General features: G+C 37.1%; 1 protein-coding gene across 2 annotated transcripts in view; it reads right to left on the minus strand.

Moving 5' to 3' along the window:
- Nucleotides 1-20,670, minus strand: part of rbpms2b (RNA binding protein, mRNA processing factor 2b) — a 216,282-nt gene that overhangs the window by 39,857 nt on the left and 155,755 nt on the right. The gene's annotated exons all lie outside the window — the stretch shown is intronic.

Here is a 20,670-nt window from a genome sequence, read left to right on the forward strand (position 1 = left end):
TATGGGGAGATGAAGCCATAACCTTAGTAGCACCATGCATCACTTTTCTACACTTTCGATAGATTACACCGCACCACCAGCACATCTTCTGGATGAATGCTTACAGATGGATATGGAGAGAGAGTCCAAGGTATTTCTGACTAACATTCACAAGTGGCTGTATAAGTGCAGCATTATAACAGGCTGTTTTTGGCACTGCATCCACATCAATGCTCTGAGGCATAAGACCATAGTCAAATATACTTCTGCACACAATGTTACCTGGATAATAATGTAGGGAGAAAGATATCTTTCAGGGGTGCTGTATTCATGCTTACTGGACACTTCCTGGAGGGAGAACTTTAGTTTAGATGATGCTTGTCTGCAGAGGATTGTTTCACATTTTCCACATCAGGGCTTTAAAACATAAGTACAAATAATAGGGTTTGTATTCCCTACTTACCCTGCTAAAAAGACCAGCTTACACCAGCATGAATTTTCATGCTGTTATTTAGGGAAGCATATAGGGAGCATAGCCTCCACTAAATTGAAAAAAAAAAAAAAAAAACAAGCAACAATGTGCTTGTATACACTGCCTTTTAAAAGTTTGAAGTTGGTAGGATTTTTGAATGTTTTTGAAAGAATTGGAATGCGATAAATATTATTTATCGTACTTTAGTTTAAATAGTGTAACAAGTGTGTCCACAGTGAAAATTGAAACATTATTAGAATTTAAAATGAAATAATAATATTTAATTTAACAACTAAAAATCATTCTAATATTCTGATTTGGTGCTCAAGAAACATTTCTTATTATGGATGTTGAAAACAGTTTATATTTTCAGGATTCTTTGATAAAAAGTCGAACACCTTGTGAAAATGGTATTGCTGTTTTGGGAGTTTTACTGCGATTTTGAGATTTAATTGTTTAATTGATATGTTTCAATGGCTGACATTTGACTGTTTATAGAAATTAATTTAAAAGGGAATTAAAGAGAACATCAAAGAACAACTGAAATAAAATAATGATTTGGTTAAACTAAGAAAATCTGTTGTTACTTGAACATGAGCTATAGTACTGAAAATTTGAAGTTCACCTTAATTTTGTAAAGTCGTTATAACTAATCATTCTTAGTTCAATTAACTACATTTGTCAAGCTGAGAAATACTTAAAATTGAATAAAAGTGAATACACCTTAACTAAACTCAAAAAGTTAAATTAAAGAAACAGTGTATGCAACAATCCAAGCTATCAACACAGGGGCGTAGTTTATGGTGGGGAGGTAACCCCCCCCCCCCCCCCCCCCAATATTCAAATCCATCAGTTACAACCCCCCCCCAATATTTGAAAATCACAGTAGATCAAATGAAAAATATAATATGAAAAAATAGAATTTATTTATTTTGTAAAAATAATTTTGTTCCTAATCAAAAATGAGTATGTCATAATAAATCAGACAAAAAATACTCCCCCTCCATTGAACCGATTGGTAACGCCCAACCAATGAGTCGCACTTTCACCAAAACAAGCGAGTGGTGTTTGAATGGGAGAGCACACGGTTAATGTTAACGCCAAAAATGAAGAAAGCGCTGCACAGCGGACTATATTTAACTGCTGGTCAGAGAGGGATGCAAAAAAATAAAGCATGTACTGAGAATGAGGTATGAGAATATTGTGTAATAGTTAGTACACACCACATATATTTTAGCTAGCTAATCCATTGCAATGTATTTAGCTATAACTATCAGTATAACAAGTTACCAAAGCAGCTGTCTGTTTTGCTAGTATATTTTTCAATAGTGTCAATAGTGTAATTATCAATGACAAAAGTATTCACATCAGTGTTTGTTTTCTTACTAAATTAATTTGACTTTTGAACGAATTGGATGAATTAACGATTTAAGTGGCTAACTCATTAAAACAGTGAAACACTGCCGCCTACTGGCGGTTTCAATACTTAATTTCTTTCTTTTGCTAATCTCTACTATGTTAGAATTTTATGAATGATGATTATACACAAATTTTAATAACGTTATGAGGTGTATAATCTCTTAACATGTTTTTATAACAGATTCGAGGTAAATATAGCTGCAGGGTAGAAAAGTCAGCAGAGGGAGAGGAGGAGCAGTTGATCAGGTAAAGAAGATGCCATTCAATCAATAAAATAAAATAAAATAGGAAACAGTATAGAAAAACAGCAGTTTTGTAAAGTTAGGCTATACATTAATGCCTTTAAGGTTTTAAAGATGTGTTTCCCTTTAGAAAAAAAATTAAAATGCATTAAGGTGGAATGTAAAAATCTTAAAATAAATGTCTAAATGTTGTCTCTTTCATATTTGTATATGTTGAATTTGTAATCAGTTAAAGCATGTTGCCAGATAGATAGATAGATAGATAGATAGATAGATAGATAGATAGATAGATAGATAGATAGATAGATAGATAGGAAGAAATAAATTATCCAATAACAATACACAAAAAAAAAAAAATGTTTTGAAAAAAATAACGGGCAGCATACAACGTTCAACCCACCCAATGTTCAAACCAAATCTACGCCCTTGTATCAACATATGTTTTTTCTGTTTTGCCACGGGATGTAACTGGGATTTACACAAGCTCCAGTCTGGATCCAGAACACCTGAGAAGAGATGATGTCACCCCTTCACAGGACCTCAGATGAGGCTAACCCTGAAACAACATACAGAACCAAATATTGCTACAAGTGTGATTGCATCATATAATAATTGATGTTAATAGTGTTTATGGTCTGTTTGATTATGTCTTTTATAAATTTGTATAAAAGAGTTGTATTTTCTAGTTGTATGTATGCAAATGATTGTTTCGCGGCACTCTGAAGGCTCAAAATACAGGTGGTTCCACAGTATTTTCCATATAAATATTAAAACAAATGTTCTCCCATGTGGTACTGAGCTGAACTTCTATGGAGAACGATAAAAATACAGTTTGGTATGTATTATTTGAGCCTAGTGCTGTGTTAGAGACCGTTCAAACAGAGAGAGATGGAGCACACCGGATCACTTTATGGATTTAGAAGAGCGGGAATTTAAAAGAAATTACCTTCTTTAAACCTGACAGCGTAAAGACATCCATCAGAATATACACCGATGAAAAATTTGGGAAAATACAAGATTACTACTTGAAATGTCTCTTTTCTGCATGTTATAAGGGAAACGAATAAGCACCATAGACGAGCACCTCCCTCAGAGTTCTTTTGGAGCGTCATATATTTATGTTTATTATTTTACAGTGTTTTAACGTGTTTCTGTATTTTTTTAATGTTTATATTTTGGAATGACTGAAGATCGACACAGAATTCAATAATCTTGTGGATAGACCACAGCAAGTCCTTTTGTAGTTGTATCCATCAAAATGCTATGCAGACATAATGGGAATGACATTCACATTGTAGCGCTTGGACAAAGTTTAAATTTATTTACTTTATAAATGCACATTTATTGGAGTCTTTAAGCTTTACGATTGTAAGGCACATTTTAATACTTCCTTTTCTTTTTATTAAAGCACACAGGCTCGGAGCAGGAATTCATCAAGGACATGACTGTTGGGATTACGGTTGTGGATGACTAAACTGAGCACCATCAATCTGCAGTGAAGTGGTCCAGGTAAAAGAAGAAGAAATCTTTGACACATTGTGGGGTTGTTTACTGTGTTAGACGGTCTGGGACTTGTCACAGAGAGAAACTCATTCAGGATTAGAACAACTTAAGGCTTAGTAAATGATAAGTTACTTTCTTTTTTTCTTTTTTGGGTGAACCCTTTAAAATGTAGATTTTGCATTGGAAAACAGCTTCAAACTTTAGAGAACATAATTTGACATTAGTTTCCATTCAGTTTTATATATATAGAAAATCTATGGGGTATTGTGAAGAGGAAGATGCAATATGCCAGACCCAACAATGCAGAAGAGCTGAAGGCCACTATCAGAGCAGCCTGGGCTCTCATAACACCTGAGCAGTGCCACAGACTGATCGACTCCATGCCACGCCGCACTGCTGCAGTAATACAGGCGAAAGGAGCCCCAACTAAGTCTAAGTATTGAGTGCTGAACATGCTCATACTTTTCATTTTCATACTTTTCAGTTGGCAAAGATTTCTAAATATCCTTTATTTGTATTGGTCTTAAGTAATATTACAATTTTCTGACATACTGAATTTGAGATTTTCCTTAGTTGTCAGTTATAATCATCAAAATTAAAAGAAATAAACATTTGAAATATATCAGTCTTATATAATATAAATACACAAGTTTCCTTTTTGAGTGGAATTAGTGAAATAAATTAACTTTTTGATGATGTTCTAATTATATGACCAGCACCTGTACTTCGCTGTATGTCACGTCACTTTCACTTTTCAATGTTCATGTGTTCATCGGCTCACAGCAAGCTCTTTCATAAAAAGTAGGGTTTTTTAAGGAACTTTAGGCTCTTTTGAGCCTTTCACAACATATTAGAATGCACATTAAAGTTTATCATGTTATGACTTGGAATATGCATGTTCTCATGAAAACAAATGTTGTTTCACGTCTCATTTTCCTATTCAGTAATGTACACATTTTCCTTCAACTTGACAAGTGCTTTTGCTTTCCTTTTTCTGTTTCTTGTTTTATGACCACTAAATAGCATTTTGATGGGGGAAAGTTTGGAATCTTTCAAGATCCTTCTGATGTTAACACTGGCCATATTGCACTATGAAATTTAGAATCTGACGGTTCAGACCTTTGTGCTTCCATTTGCATTCTATTCATATTTTATTATACAGAAGTACAGTACACTCATTTTTTGTAACTAAATGTGATTGCTTTTGCCTTCAATCCCATACCAAGGTTATTTATTATACATCACACTTTCAAGTGTCAGTTCAGGGGCCTCATTTATAAAGCGTGCGTACGCACAAAACGGGGCTGGAAACGTACGTACGCCAGTTCCCACGCAAAGGTTGTGATCTATAAAAAACAAACTTGACGGGAGAATGTGCGCACCTTTAAGCAAACTTTGAGCCGTGCGTACGCACATTCTGGAGACAAAGGGAATTGGCGACACCGATGGTGAGGTCGTGAACTGAAGTTAGATTGTAGAAAATAAATGTGAGAAGAACGATTATAAGAATGAATGACATTTAATTTTCACTCCATTTCATACGTTATATCCACATTATCATGAAGATTAAATCCAACAGTGTTATTTGTGCCGATTGTTTTAGGCTATATACATCTAGTAAAATCCAAACGTAATTCAAAATGTATTAAAAGTAAAATAAAATAATAATCAGCGCTGCCTTACAGTCACATTGTCCACAACGGGAGCACAGGAGGACATGGCGCGATACATGTGATAGCCTACAGAATAGCATGAAATACCCTTTTATTAGAGAACTGCAGAACACAGTGTAAAAAGGAAATATTTTCCTTAATGTACATAGCCTATATCATAAAATGTCAAAGTCTGCAAATACAGTCATGAAGCACAATCGCTACTCATCATCGGTCCTAACTATTACGGTGTTCATTACAAAACCGTCAAGAAGCATGTGTTCACTATAACATTTTCGTCTTAAATTTTCGCCCACAAATTAATTAAGTGATTTTGTCAAGGTGTTAACGATCAGTCTATTTGCTAGAAACATATAAATTCTCCGGTGACCCGGGTATGTAATGCTTCATGATGGCACTCCTGGCACTGTTGGAGGATTACGCTAATGGCAGAATAAGGAGAGAACGAGTTTTCAGGGACCATGATGATTTCCTGGCCCATGATGATGACTGGCTAATAAGCCGATTTAGATTCCCTAGAGCTGTGCTATTGGATCTATGTGCTGAATTGGGTCCAGTATTAGAGAGGGCAACACGCCGGAACCATGCCATCCCAGTCCAAATACAAGTCCTCACCACTCTGGGGTTCTTGGCAACCGGCTGTTTCCAGCGGGAATTGGCAGACAGGTAAATTAATAATATAAAAAAACTATAAGTAATCCTCAAATTTGTCTCTAAGACCTTTTTGTATATGAAATAATTCTATTGGAATCTATCATCTCACCCTATAGGTCTGGTATATCACAGCCGTCCCTGAGTGCCATAATATCTGTCGTTTTAAATGGTATACTTAATATGGTTAGTCGATACATCAGGTTCCCCTACACTGTGCGAGAACAGGCCGAAATTAAAACGCAATTTGCAGCAATGTCTGGTTTCCCAAATGTAATCGGCGCAATTGACTGCACTCATGTTGCTATAAGGGCACCATCTGAAAATGAATTTGCTTATGTTAATAGAAAGCATGTGCATTCTATTAATGTGCAAATCATATGTGACTCCAACATGACCCTCACAAACATTGTGGCACGCTGGCCTGGTTCAACACATGATTCCTTTATCTTGACACATAGCAGTGTAGGGAACAGACTAAATGCAGGCGCAGTACGTGATGGCTGGCTTCTTGGTGAGTTTAACAATATTAAAAAGTAGAAACCGTAACAATTTTGTTTTTAATATAATTATAACCTGCAGGCGACAGTGGCTACCCCCTGAGACGCTGGCTCCTCACCCCATTTTTAAACCCGCAGAGCGCAGAGGAAACTCATTATAACGAGGTCCACTCTCGTGCCCGCGCAGTTGTGGAGCGTGCCATCGGCATCCTGAAATGCAGATGGCGTGCTCTGGATGCCTCGGGTGGCAGACTTTTATACCATCCAGCAAAAGTGTGCAAGATTGTCAGGGCGTGTGGTGTTTTGCACAATATAGCACTGAGAAACGGTATTCCTCTCCCTCCTGATCTCCCTCTACCCCAGCATTACGACCCCGAGCCACAGCCCCCTGGCCGACAAGAGGGATATCAACGAGGTGCAAGAATCCGTGAGGATGTCATGCGGCGTTTGTAAAGAAAGACAAAACTCAAGGTTCATGTTTTAACTGCATCTTTTAATGATTGTGCAATTTCTTGCATCACTTCTCTCATCTGCCGTAGCTCATCTGCAACCCTGTTGACAGCGTTTATTGTCTCTCGCTGTAACTGCAGGACTGCGTCAGTGAGTACCCGACCACTTTTGGACGTGCCAGACGCAGAAGGGGCACTGCTTTGAGCCGGACGCTGTGCATCTGCATCTGAGAACCCCTCACCCTGAACCTCCTGTTCATTTACAGCTTCAGACTCCGGAAGGACTGGAGGACAAACAATTGGCAACATTTATCCATTTATCACCCCACACACTCAAATGTACAGCGTTAATGATTAAAAATCGGTTTAACCTTGCTCCTCTGTGGTTTCAGTCACGTCAGTGTCTCCCTCCTTTTCCGACACAATACCACACACGCTGACCTCCCCAATTATAGCCGCGATTTTGCTGTCCACTGATGTGAGATCAGCTGTACATGGGCCCCCACCAGTTGCAGCCACGCTCTGGCGGTGGGAGGACAGTTTTCTCTTTGCCTCCACCTTGAATGAATGAGAATCTTTATTTTGCATACTGTAAGCACATGTAAATAAAACTTTTTGAAAATCAATATTGCTATTTATATAGGTATATAGCCTAATAAAACACAAATGTAATATGTTGGTAAAAAAAAAATTTGTATACCTTCAGGTCGGACCATTTTTTCTTTAATTCTGCAACTGTCCGTTCTGTCCCACTGACACAATTGACGGCAGAAGCAATACTTTGCCACTCGCACTGCTTCTTTTTATTAGTGACCCCACTGCTGTGGCCACCAAATAACACAGTTTTCCGAGCCTCCACCTCCCCTACAAGTGTTTCAATCTCAGTATCTGAGAAATTACGTTTTTTTCCTCTTTTCTCACCTGTCGCCATTATTAAAATTAGGCTAACAGAAATGCACGTTTTCACTTTCTTGGATTAATTAATTGGCGGGTCGCATGCCAGTTTTCCAGGTATATATGGGATTCCACTCTCATTTACATGCTGATCAGCAATCATGAGGTGATTTGCATTGACTATTTATGGTTAAAAATGGGCGTGTACAGGGCGGGATATGAGGCTGGTTCACGTACGCACATCTGCGGGTGATCTGTGATTTATAAAGGGAACATTGCTTACAGGTGTGCGTACGCACGGTTTTATAAATCGGAATATTTTTTGGCGTACGCCATTTTTGGCTTTTGGGCGCACGTAAACTTTTAGTAAAGATCCTACGCATAGTTTTATAAATGAGACCCCTGATCTTTAGACGTGTGTGTTTGTATTTTGCTATTTTTGTTTTTCAATTGTCAGTTGATGTGTTGACAGCAAATTGCTTGTTCTATTTAAATGTGAATAAAAGTGTTGTCATTATCATTAAAAAGTGTTTTATCATCTTTATTTAAAAAATGAAGGCAGTGGGGTAACATTTGTTTATGTTTAATGATCCAAGTAAAAAAACAAAAAAAAAAAACAAAAAAAAAACATGATTTAGGTTGACTGGACTAGAGCTGAAGATCTTTGCCTGAACCCGACGGGTTCGGTCAGGTTTTGGCTTAATTCATATCATTTTACACGGGCTCGGGCTTGCGCTCCTGTTTGCGAGGTAAATGAGCGGTCATGTGTTGCGTTTCGATTCGCGCGAGAAAGATGCGAAAATGGATGCTGAGGAGGTGAAATGGAGGCTTGCCTCTGGTGATTACGTTTTGGTTGCACCAGCAACTAAAGCAAAGTCTGAGGTGTGGAAAAGTTTTGACCATGTTTATAATGAGAATAATGAGCCAGTGGGTTATGTTGCTGGACGCACCATCAGTGAGCACAGGAACGCGCTGAAACCATCTACAGTGGATTCAATAATTTTCCTCCAAAAAATGTAGCCTAACCTTGGTGGGTAAAGGTTTTTCAAATTATAACTAAATATTAATGGAGTCTTAAATGCATAATGTAGACAGAGTATATAGGCTAATGTTGGCATTATTTTTTAATTAAATTACAGCTGCTAGTGTCGAAGCAAATCTGGCGGAGCCTTTATCTTAATTTCATTATTTTAATTTAGAATTTATCTTAATGTAATGTGTTATGAAAGATTAATTTTTATTGGCGCGTTGTCCTGTTTATAGGCTAAGTGTATGCCTAGGTCTATTTACAGTGCTGAGATGTTACGATGTTACAGAGGACTTATTTTATTTCTTTATTCCAACTTCCAAGTGGCCGCCTATACGTTAGTCATGAATAAATAATGTTAAAACATGTATAAATGACTCATTCTTGACAAAAGGCAAAAGAGCTGTGTGTGTGCGCACATTTGAATAATGTCAAGCTGTAAACGAGTTCGGACTTTTAAAAAGCTGTCAATCAAAATGTACTTGTTCGGGCTCGTGCCGAAATCTGTCGGGCTTGGGTCATGTCGGGCCTAACTTTTAAGGCTCAATTATAGCTCTGGACTAAAAAATAACAGTCAAGAATATGTTACCTGGACTAATTCCACTCTAATGGAAAGTTGTTTCAACAAGAAATATGTTGTCAAGTTAACAAAAAAAACGGAAGCAGCGGGGTAACAAAGTATTTTTAGTTCACTCAACAAATTATTTTTTACACTGCAGTCACCACTGATAAGCTACTACTAAATATTGTAGAAATTAATTTTCTGCAAAGTTGCTTTGCAATGATTTGTATCGTAAAAAGTTCTATACAAATAAACATGAATTGAACTGAATAATGTAAGGAAATGCATGAGAACTGACACCTGTCCTTCCTCTCTTTTGGAAAAACACCAGCCACCAGAGCATTACATGAACACTGAAGTGCACCAAAACAGCCGCAGGACTGGAATAGAGCTCACGCACCAGCCTTCTTCACCACTGGCTCCTTAAGCACTCAAAACTCTGCTCTTATTACACACCTTTCTCCACTCTGCCCTCAGCACTTTCTGTACAATCTACTCTGGGGTATCTGAACATCCACTTATCCTTTGACTGTGCCTTATTTTGTCAACACCCATGACCTTGGGTGCTCAACCTGAGCCAGGATACTGGATACTGTCGGGGAAAGTATATTAGGTCTGCACCTCACTTTCCTTGAGTTTCAAGGAAAATGTTTTCTCAGCTGAGCAATAAACATGGGCGTCAGTTTGGTTTGAAATGTGGTGGGGACAGAGACACATTCAGAAGTGCATTTTCAGAAGTGCTGGGTACAATGATGCATTTTTTTTCTCTTTCGCGCAGGTCATGTTTTGAAAGACGTCCTGTATCTTATTAATGTAAATAAATAAAAATGTATACAAAAATGTGATGTCCGACTCGTTTTATGAAGAAGAAAGCCGTACAAAGCAATAGACATATGATATATGAATCACTAATCTGCTTCATATCATCATATAAGTACCGTGTTTACAATATGACATGGCCATGACATGGTTTAATGTACCTAAACAATGATTACCAAATTTCTCTTTCATGTTGCTTTGTTATAACCACTGAAAACGGGGAAAAAAATCTAAACCAAAATCGGGCCTCGCTCTACATTATCCCGCGTATTACATGGCTACCCACCAAATTTACAAAATTTAAAAAAGAGTTTATTGATTTAAACACGATTGTATCGCTTCCGCTAAAGAAAATAGTTCCGTCTCTACGATTAGAATCCTGCCGCGTCCATAGCAACGCTCTGTTTTTCATGGCAACGGTGTTATTATCAAGAAATAACAGACTTCATTCTACAGTGGAATTCAACCAAGCCATGTAATAATTTTATTTAATTCCCAGTACAATTTACCATATCTACACACAACACAACTTAAGCACTACAAATTTTATCAAGATTGAAAAAGCAAAAATACGTGTAGCACAGATCCATCCAATCTACATCAGGCATTTTGACTAAAACTTGTTCCATTCCTCATCATCATCATCATCACAACTATTCCAGAATTCAGCAATAGATTCAAGCAATAATTAAACAAGATACTGACTACTCAACAATCATCTCCCCCAACACTTGCTGTATGAACGCAAACCGTAACTAGCTAATTAAGTTGGTGGCTAAGGAAGTCTAACGTAACATTAATAGCAAGAGAAGAATTAAAACAGCCGATCCCTTGTGTGCAAATGCACAAGACCTAGCCATAATACCAGCAAATCTTAATAAACATAAGTTATCGCGTCTTACCTTTGTGTCAATGGTATGCAGACCCATGCTGTGTGTACAACAACATCCATTTGTTCTACAGGTTATCACTTTGATATGTTATAGTCCATGGCACTAGGATGCAACCTTGTGATATTGTATGAAGGCTAAATGACTTGCTCGTCTATGATAAATTCGCCAGAAATTCTGGCCAATCCCAGCAAAGACTAGGTAGCCTCGTTCCCGCTGGTTCACTGTCCATTACAAACTGTCAACTCATTTGAAAAACATTCTTTAAAAAAAAGAAGCGCGATAGTCATATAGAGAAAATAATAACAGCATTATGTCAAAAAGAAATGGACAGGACATCAGAGCTTTTTTTTAAAGCCAAGCAGACATGCACAGTAAGTGCGGTATCTTATCGGCTAAATGAATAACCCATTCTGTCACTCTTTTTGACAAACAATGTTATTAGCTAGCTAGCTATCTAGCAGTTACGCACGTCAGCTGAGCTGCACCTGCCTCAGTGACACGATGACTCCCCCTCCCACTCCCCCAACCTAGAACGTATCCCAATGTTACAGTTGTTGCAGTTTTAATGAACAGAAAGGCGTGTAGCCAGCGCAGCAGCAGAACGGCTAAATTGAACTCGAGGTTTAAAAAAAAAAAAAAAAAAGTGGTGGGTACAAAATGACTCATGACGAAATCTGGGGGGGACTTGTCCCCCCCGTCCCCCCCGAAATCGACGCCTATGGCAATAAACCAAATAAATACTCGAAATTGCAGTTGCCACGGTTAACAAATTATGAAACGTAGACCTATTAGTATCAACAATCACTTGTAATGGGTGACTGCAGTGATCTACACATTTCATTTATGTTTGCAGTGGTGCAATGAAACAAGTGCAAAAGAACATTTCATTCAGTGTTGCTTGGAATGTTGTTATACTCAATATACTGTACACTGAGAGATGCAACAAAACTAGAACGTTACCAAGATTCTAAATAAAGTCTGTTGATCTGTCCCATACAAAAATAATAATAATAAAAAATGTTATTAGAAATTAAAAAATATTAAGAAATACCAACAAGCAACTATCATGATTTATTAGTCCTATTTCCATACACCACCACTGAAAAGTTTGTGGTCAGAACGTATTTTTTTATAAATATTTTTTTTTAAAGTCCCATGCTCACCAAGGCTAAATTTATTTGATAAAAATTTCAGTAAATCATTAAATAAAAAATAATAAATACAACTGAACAGTACCATTCTTTTCTATTGTTGTTAATATGACCAGATGCCGACCGTATACTGTGGTTTAAGTCTACAAGCACTACTTGACTATGAGGATATTGTTATTGTGTCTTCCTTAAAAATTACAAAACTAAGTAGGACAGCAGATAAAAAGTCATAATTCCCTTCATACTCATTTCATAAAACCCTCCATCTTTTTTTTAATACTACAAACTGCTTTGAAATTGTATACGGCGCATCGTTCAACTTGATAACATATTATCTCTGTGAGTGATGACTGTTAATATTCATTAACTGAAAAGATAGACTTCATTTAAAAAAAAAATGTCTGCCAGCAAAACTCCAAATGCTGTCACCTATTCAGCTAAAACAGAGGCTCTTTAAATCCAAATAAATCAAATGACTCCTATGACTGAAAAAATGGGAAGAACTATAGACTAATCTATATACCATTATTGGACAGCTGTTGCAAATGCCAAAGCCTCTAATTTAGAAGTCCAATAACAAAGCAATGAAATTTTCGTTAGCTCAAGAGAAGAAAGGCGAGAGGTCTGAACAGTATGAGAACAATAATTCACTGAGGTTAAATGCCCCTCTTTAACTCTACATCTCGCAGATTGTAATTCAGTCTCCTTCAGAACAAACACCACAAATGAGGGACTGAGGGACACTAAACAGTTTAGATTAATAGCATGCAATGAATACTGAGATGAATGTTTATTTATCCTTCCTTTTATTATTATTCATATCTTAATCTCTCTCAAGAAAACTACAAGCCCGAGGCAACGGACAAGCTCCAGCAGCTTGAGGAACATCTCTCTGTGTATTTCTGCCTGTACATGTAAAATTATTTTTGTCTATAAATGTGTGTATACAACTTGATGAATTATTAAGAAATACGAAATCCATTTTGCTCTCAAGTGTGGTAATGTCATGGACTTTTGAGCTCCAAGAGGCTCCCATGCAATGTGCTAGAGAAGCTTCCTAATTAACATCCTCTTTACTGAGAAAAGAACTTTGTTTTTTATCACAAATACAGTGTGTGCGTTTTTTCAAGGTCAGCGAGGGATATACATGTCTAAAGTGTCTGCAAAAAATAGGCTATAATGCAGAATACATTTCTAAGATTCCAGGAGTTTCATTTCTAAAGGGATTTTTCTTCTATTTCAGCCATGCCTCTCTAGCAACTGACGTTGTGGAACAAAGGCACGGCTAATATGAAAGGCTCATCTCCCTTCTCTTATCGTATTCTGCACTCCATTTTTCACACCTTTTTCTCTCCCTCTTTCACTCACTGGACTCTTTGACTTTGATCTCTTTCCAGGCATTATTTGCTTCATTCTGGGATGCTATTTTCCTTAAAAGACAAGAGTTTATCTATTATTTATAATTGTTTACGGTCATATTTTCTAGGCTGCCTGTTTTAACAGTTTCTGCAAAGTTTGAGTGCAAGGACTGAGCCAAATTGATTGAAATCAACTCAAACCACAGATAGCAGAAACGTAAGGATTTTGTTTGTCAACTGAGATAAAATTACCTTGAAGATTCTGACAGCATTGTAACTTTAATGATTGTAGCATGTGAAATGAATTCTTATAATTCAGAGCATGTTTGGAATTACAACACATCGCACATCCCTGAACCACCACACAAAAGTGTTCCTTACAAGAAAAAGGTATCTTTACCATATCTTCCTTCATTCCAATTAAAATAATTGGACATGTTGTTGTTTTTTTGTTTTCCTATTGCTGAATAGCTTGGTGAATAAAAATAAAATATCTCTGTACCTTGACAAATGATTTGAAAAATGTATGTGGGCTTGTGGAATTATTATGCTTATTTTGGTTTTTCGAATAATGCCCTTACTACAAAAAGCACTATGTCCCTAATAATGATGTTTCGTTCGTGAACGAATCATTCTTTTTGAACGAATCTTTGAAGTGAACGAATTGTTCTCATTCACGTAATCCATTGATTCAAATTTCTCGTTCACTGAAATTCCTCCCTTCACAGCAGCACGGCGCTATCAGCAGCACATGCGCATATCAGTTCACTGGGTAGATCTGTGATCTGTTTTATCCTGTACATGTCGTTTGTGAATGAAATGACTTAACTGGTACAAGTCGTTCGTAAATGAGTTGAATTACCTGGTACATGTCGTTTGTGAATGAAATGACTGAACCGGTACATATGTCTTTTGTGAACGAGTTGAATGAACTGATACATCTCGTTCGTTAATGAAATGAACAAGTACATAGCCTATCTCGTTCGAGACCGAAATGTATAAGAGTATGCAGGGTCAGTTGGCCTTTTAACATGTCAATCTCGATCAGTAATCAGCAGATACAAAGCGCAGTTCTAGGTACTGTGCACATACGCTTGTTTTCATATTTAGCATACATAGCATAACTCCACATTTAATCCCTGATTTATTAATGTGAATATATTATAGCCTATATGAACTGTCTGACCAAACAATTAAAATGTTAATTATGCAAGAAAACCTTGTGCTTTGTCCATTTGAACAACTTGTGTAGACTTTATTTATTCAATGGGATTATGCACACATTTTAATAAAGCCAAGTTTTTGTGACAAGTGAATACATTCGTTGACTTAAGACATAACACATAAAACACTCTTTTTCACCACCTGCTGGCGTATTTGTGTAATATGAAGAAATAGTCACTGAACGAATCAGTGAACGAATCTGAATGAATCATTCTGGTGAACGAACTGAAAATTAACGAATCTCTTGAAAGAATCTAAATTTCCACCACTAGTCCCTAATGAAATAAAACTGACAAATAGTTCCCTTTCATGGGAACTTCGAATTGCATTCTCTAGGGGTCGCTATGAGGGAACACCTTATCATGACCTGTTTCTGAAGCATACATTCAAAAACACCAACAAAACAAGCCCATGATGTCACTACCGGTGCGTATAGTATAAATACGAGTGCTTTCCAATGGAAAAGCTCCACTCTCGTTTGTCTCTCTTTTCTAGGAAACAGGGGTAGCCATCTGCTCCCCCCCGGGTTCAGGACCCGCCACTGCTGAGGCACAGAGGAGAGTGAGCTCGTGAGGATCTCGGGTGGATCTGGTCGATGAGTTTAAAGAGGGGCTTTCCCTCACACACTTGAAATTTCATTAACATCATCTGATCCAGGGGCCAGTGCTCTGCTGGGTATCACCAGCTGCTAAAATTCAAATATGTGGTCACTGGCTGGCACTGAGCCAGAGACAGACACGTTATTACAGCTCTGGATTATAACAACGCTCCCCTTACTATTGAGGGTTATTACTTACTGCTAGCCGTTCCAGCATTGGAACATGCTGTAGGTCGACCCCCCCCTTGCGATTGAGAGCTGGGTGTTTGCTCCCTCAGCTAGTTATTACTGCTAGCCATTCCAGTGTCATACCATAGATCGGGTTGATGATTTCAAACATATTGTTCTTGGGATGCACCATTTCCATTTATGGGCTGCTCTTTCAGAGTGCCACGAGGGCCCCTTAGAATGGTATCTTTAAAATCCATATTATGGTAAGTGTGCACGTGAAGTCTTTTTTACACTTTCTAAAATCTACACCATGGTAAGATTGCATGCTAGTATTTTGCGTTCTTTCTAAAATCCTGTATGGTGAGGGATTTGAACAGCAAATTCGTGCCCTTTCTGAAGTTGGTTAAAGCCCCAGTTCCACCTTGGGCACTACTCCACCTCAACAAGCTCATGTAGAGCAAGCAGTAACCTCTGTGTGATAGGCCAAGACTTAGTATGATGCTAGGCTCTTGGTCATATCTTCTTAAAGGAATCGATTTCTGATTCCATGCCTTGAGCTACCATGGTTCCCTGAGTAGGGAACGAGACACTGCATACTCCAGGTTTCCTGCAATGCTTCAGACACAAGCTTCAGACGAAGAAGTGGATGAAGTGTTCTACCGACACCTATTTACACCTATTTATATATATTTATAAGAGACATCATGGGCTGTCAATGTGTTGTTGGTGTTTTTGATTGTATGCTTCAGATACAGGTCACAATGAGGCATTCCACCATAGTGACCCCTAGAGGATGCAGTGTCTCATTCCCTAGACGTTTTCAAATAATGTTTGAAAATATTTGTATAAATAATATGCATTCATTAAAACATAGCAGTGCTTTATTCTTCATGATCTTGAGATTATTTCAGCTCTGTTTATGAACCAGTAATCCAAAACCACTGTGTTAACACTTTTTTGGGAAGATTAATAATAACCAGCAGTATCATTACTGCACCCTTAGTGTCAGCAAACAGAATTACTAAAATGACAACTAAAATTATGTTTTCACATACGTGTCAAATTGTTTACCATAAATGAATTTATGAATGGTTTCCTTGTAGTTCTCTCTTCATATTAAGATAGGATATAAAAATGTATTTTAAATAAATAAATATCAAGGACTGCATTACAGAAAATCCCTTTCTGTCAGTAATAAACAACAGAGGATGTCACAGATTTTTAAGGCTATTTTGGATCTTTGTAATATTGGCTTTAAATACAGTTTTGGAATAAATATTTCTTAACCAAGACAAAACCAACAAAACAAATGGTTTAAAAAAATTAAAAAAATAAAATGTGAAATTCTCATTTGGTTGCTCAAATGAGAGGGGGAAAAAATATGTTGTGCTTCATGTAAATAATAATTAAAGCTAATAATTTCAGTGTAGATAAAAATCAAAATAAGGTCAATCGGTTTTTAGACTTATCTGGAAACTGCAAATAAACATTGGAAGCTGTGTATTTTAATGAACCCTAAGAGAGGCTTACTGCACATGATCCCCCAAAAGGGGATTTCAGAAGTCCTGACCTACAATCATTGGGACCATCCATTTGCTTTCTCTCAGACACTTGTCTCCAAGCAAAGATAACACACTAATCTAGCAATCTCAGTTGTAATCAGAACGCATGTCCACATTTCCATCACCATATGGACATGAACTATTCTGAGATTCCCCTCGATCTCCCTGACATGAATAAGGAACTCAAACCCGAGGGACCTTTTGTTGGCTCAGTTGTGATCAGGTGCTTTCACTTTACAGAGAAGCCATCTGAGAAAAGGGCAAACAGACACTCTCGCTAATCAATTTTCAAGGATTAGCAATTGACAGGGTTAGTGCCAATGATAAATTCATACACAACCTTTCGCACCTGATCCAGTCCTCTTAGCACTCCATCTGGGTTCAGATTAATAATAGCTAAGCAGATCAATAATCGCAAGCTATGAGGGTTTGTGAAGATGTGACTAGGCTCTTGAAAAAAATGGCTCTTTTTTTTTTGTGAAGAACCTTTCAGAAAACCGTTCTTAAAAGAACCATTTTCTTAGAGTGAAGAACATTATAATAATATAAAGAACCCATTTCCACTATAAAGAACCTTCAGTGCAAAGAAAAGATCCTATGGATATTAAAGGTTCCTTATGAAATAATAAATGCAACAAAGAACCTTCATTTTTAAGAGGTAAGCATGTCTTTGCTCTTCATTGCAAGTGCTTATTGCATACTGAGTGCTCCCGCTTCCAAAAAAAAAAAAAAAAAAAAAAAAACAACAACATGCATTACAAAGAAGCATCAGGAGAGTGTAAGTAAGGTAGAAAGAAAGAGAGAGAAGAAATAGATTTCAAGAGTATTAGAGAAAGGCCCCATTTATTCAAAGGTTCACATTTTAAAAGTGGCATTTTTGTCTCTTCTGTGAGTTCTGGGGAAGTACCAGCTAATACACAAAACCGCTTTCCTCCACTTCTCAGTGCTGTATTTATTTAGTTTTAGTTTAATTCCTCCTCCATTTGCCCATATCGGGGGGATATGTCTTCCCGACCAGACCCTGTAATTGTGCCTTTTTTCTTTTATTTGTGTGTGCCTTGCTGCCGGCAGTGAATTAACATGGCTTAACCATGTTTTGTTTGTAATTAGAAGCGGGCGCAATGAAGTGCTGTAGGGTTTCGATGTTAGTGGCAGGCGATTACCTGCCCTCTCAAAGTGACTTCCTAAACATCTGTGAGGATTAGAGCAGAGGGGAAGCCATCAAATGGAAAAGCAGATGGCTGTCAAGAAACACTCGGCACAGAAACCAATATTTTGATAGTTTGTTTTAATTTGCCAATCACATAGGTCCATAAGGGAATTTAAAGAGAGGTTTTTGCCACTAACTAATCTCAAAGTAAACTAGAGAAGAAAGAAATTGCTGCAGGTCACAACCTCAAAGATGCTCTGCAAAGTCATAAGATACATCAAGTATAAAAAAAACCTTTTTATAGCGATTTGGTTCTCAATACTGTAATAACAGGTACAGGTCAATGACAAAAGTCTTTTTTTTTCACAGATATCATGACTTAAATCGTTATATATCTAAGATTTTGGGGAGGCACGCTAAATAAACCTTGCCTTGTTCTAAAAGGTCAAATTATTATTTCAAGAGACTTGGCAAAGTCATTGGGGTCTGTAGGGGTTCATTCAATGAAATCATTTCCTGTTCTACGTTGTCTTTAAGCATGTTTGTTACACCACATGATATGACTTAGGAGCCATCGGTTTTGAAATAGTAGTGAACGGTTCTGAGGATAAAAAAAATAATAATAATGAAAGACTATGCCAAACAAGTTTTATTCTATTAAAGTTGTGATTTAAGGGAAGTAGCGATAGATCTTTTCTTCAATTTTGTGATATATCAGTGAAAAATGATAGCTGGATAGGGATTTGGTTCTGTCTGTCCTTTGTTGATTGCATGGAGGCAGATCTGAATACCAGCTTGACTTTAAGACAGTTCAGCATACGTCACCAGAGAGAAGTCTGTCGGCTCACTGGAAGATCAAGTTAAGAAAAATTAACAAATAAAAAAAACTATTTAAAAATAATAATTAAAAATGCAAGGATTAATTGTTTAAATAAGATCTATTACACACATTTATAAAACTGACATTTCATTTCATGCAAACATTAATGAGGCTTTTTAACGACGCTCAAGAAATAACTAAAAAAACAAACAAAAACATGTTCTTCACAGTAAAGGCGTATTGAAATCGCTGTACAATTTGCACTTTTAATTTATTTTCTATTTGCTTGTCAATTACCTTTATACTGCTATGACGATATCAAACTACAATGAAGCTTCACAGAGAAATGAAAGGCTACAGAACATTTGCAGTGACTCTGCTAACCTTGGTTGAACATAAAAAATATATAAAGCATTTCTATAGAGTTGAGAGAGAGAAGCAGGACAGGTGAACAGAAAGAGAGAAACACAAGGACAGAGTGAGACAAAAAAGATATCTTATAAGAGATAAAGGGTGTGATGCAGAGCAGTGACATGTGGAATGATGTACAGCCCTTCGTTCCACAGATTTTCCTCTTCAAAGTATGTTGTTTCATTGATTGGTCCAATGTATTGACTGAAACATTGAGCTGTTACACACAGACTGGTGCAAGGTTTCTCTTTGATATGTACCTGCGATCATAAGAGCAACAAGTATTTGATGAGGTGAGGAGAAGCTTCAAAACTCTATCTGAAGAAGTTGAAAGGGAATCAAAATCACCAATGTTTGATTTGAGCCAACTAACACACTCAAAACACAGAATGTCCTGAATTACATGTCAAAAACACCTAAAAAAACGACATTGCACTGTAACATTGTTCTCTAAAAAAGAAAAAAAAACATTACCTTTGTTTGTGACAGTCATCATGGTCAGCTAGAGGTTGGATAGATATTGGTACAGAGGGATTTTTTTCTACTAACCTAGCGACATGTAAAATGGTAGTCCAAATTCCTCATTCAACCACTGAAATGGGACAAATTTGTTTCAGTTTGATCGGTTTTGGGAGGACTTACACAAACAAATGCCTGTTGCCATCAGATAAGATGGATAGGACAACTACCACCCACCTCTTTGGGGGTATAAATGGAGAGATACTAACAACAGGCCCTGAAGAGAGGAATACTTCTCAGTCAATATGTGGCAGGAAAGTGGAATTAATTTTAGAGGCAGTGGTTTAGTCCATTTTTATTTAATAAGGGGAATAGAAGAGGGTGATGTTGTGACATTGCCTACCAAAATGTTGCCAGGCCATGTCACAAAATTTGTTAAAATACTACATATAATTTAACAATCACTTTAATGTAGCTTGCTCCAACAGTTGTACACGGAAGCAGTTCCTGAAGGATGACATAAGATGTCGGCGCTGAGCATGCGCTGCTGAGTCTCATGAAAACCAAACTTTTTTAATAAAGGAGCAAAGAAAGCAATGTTTCCTTACTTAAGCAAGGGAAAAACAGCATCCTCTTGGCTTATATCGAAATCCTACAACATTCTTCTTTACAAATCCTAATTT

Source organism: Carassius carassius, chromosome 3, assembly GCF_963082965.1.
Source record: "Carassius carassius chromosome 3, fCarCar2.1, whole genome shotgun sequence".
Taxonomy (NCBI): Eukaryota; Metazoa; Chordata; class Actinopteri; order Cypriniformes; family Cyprinidae; genus Carassius; species Carassius carassius.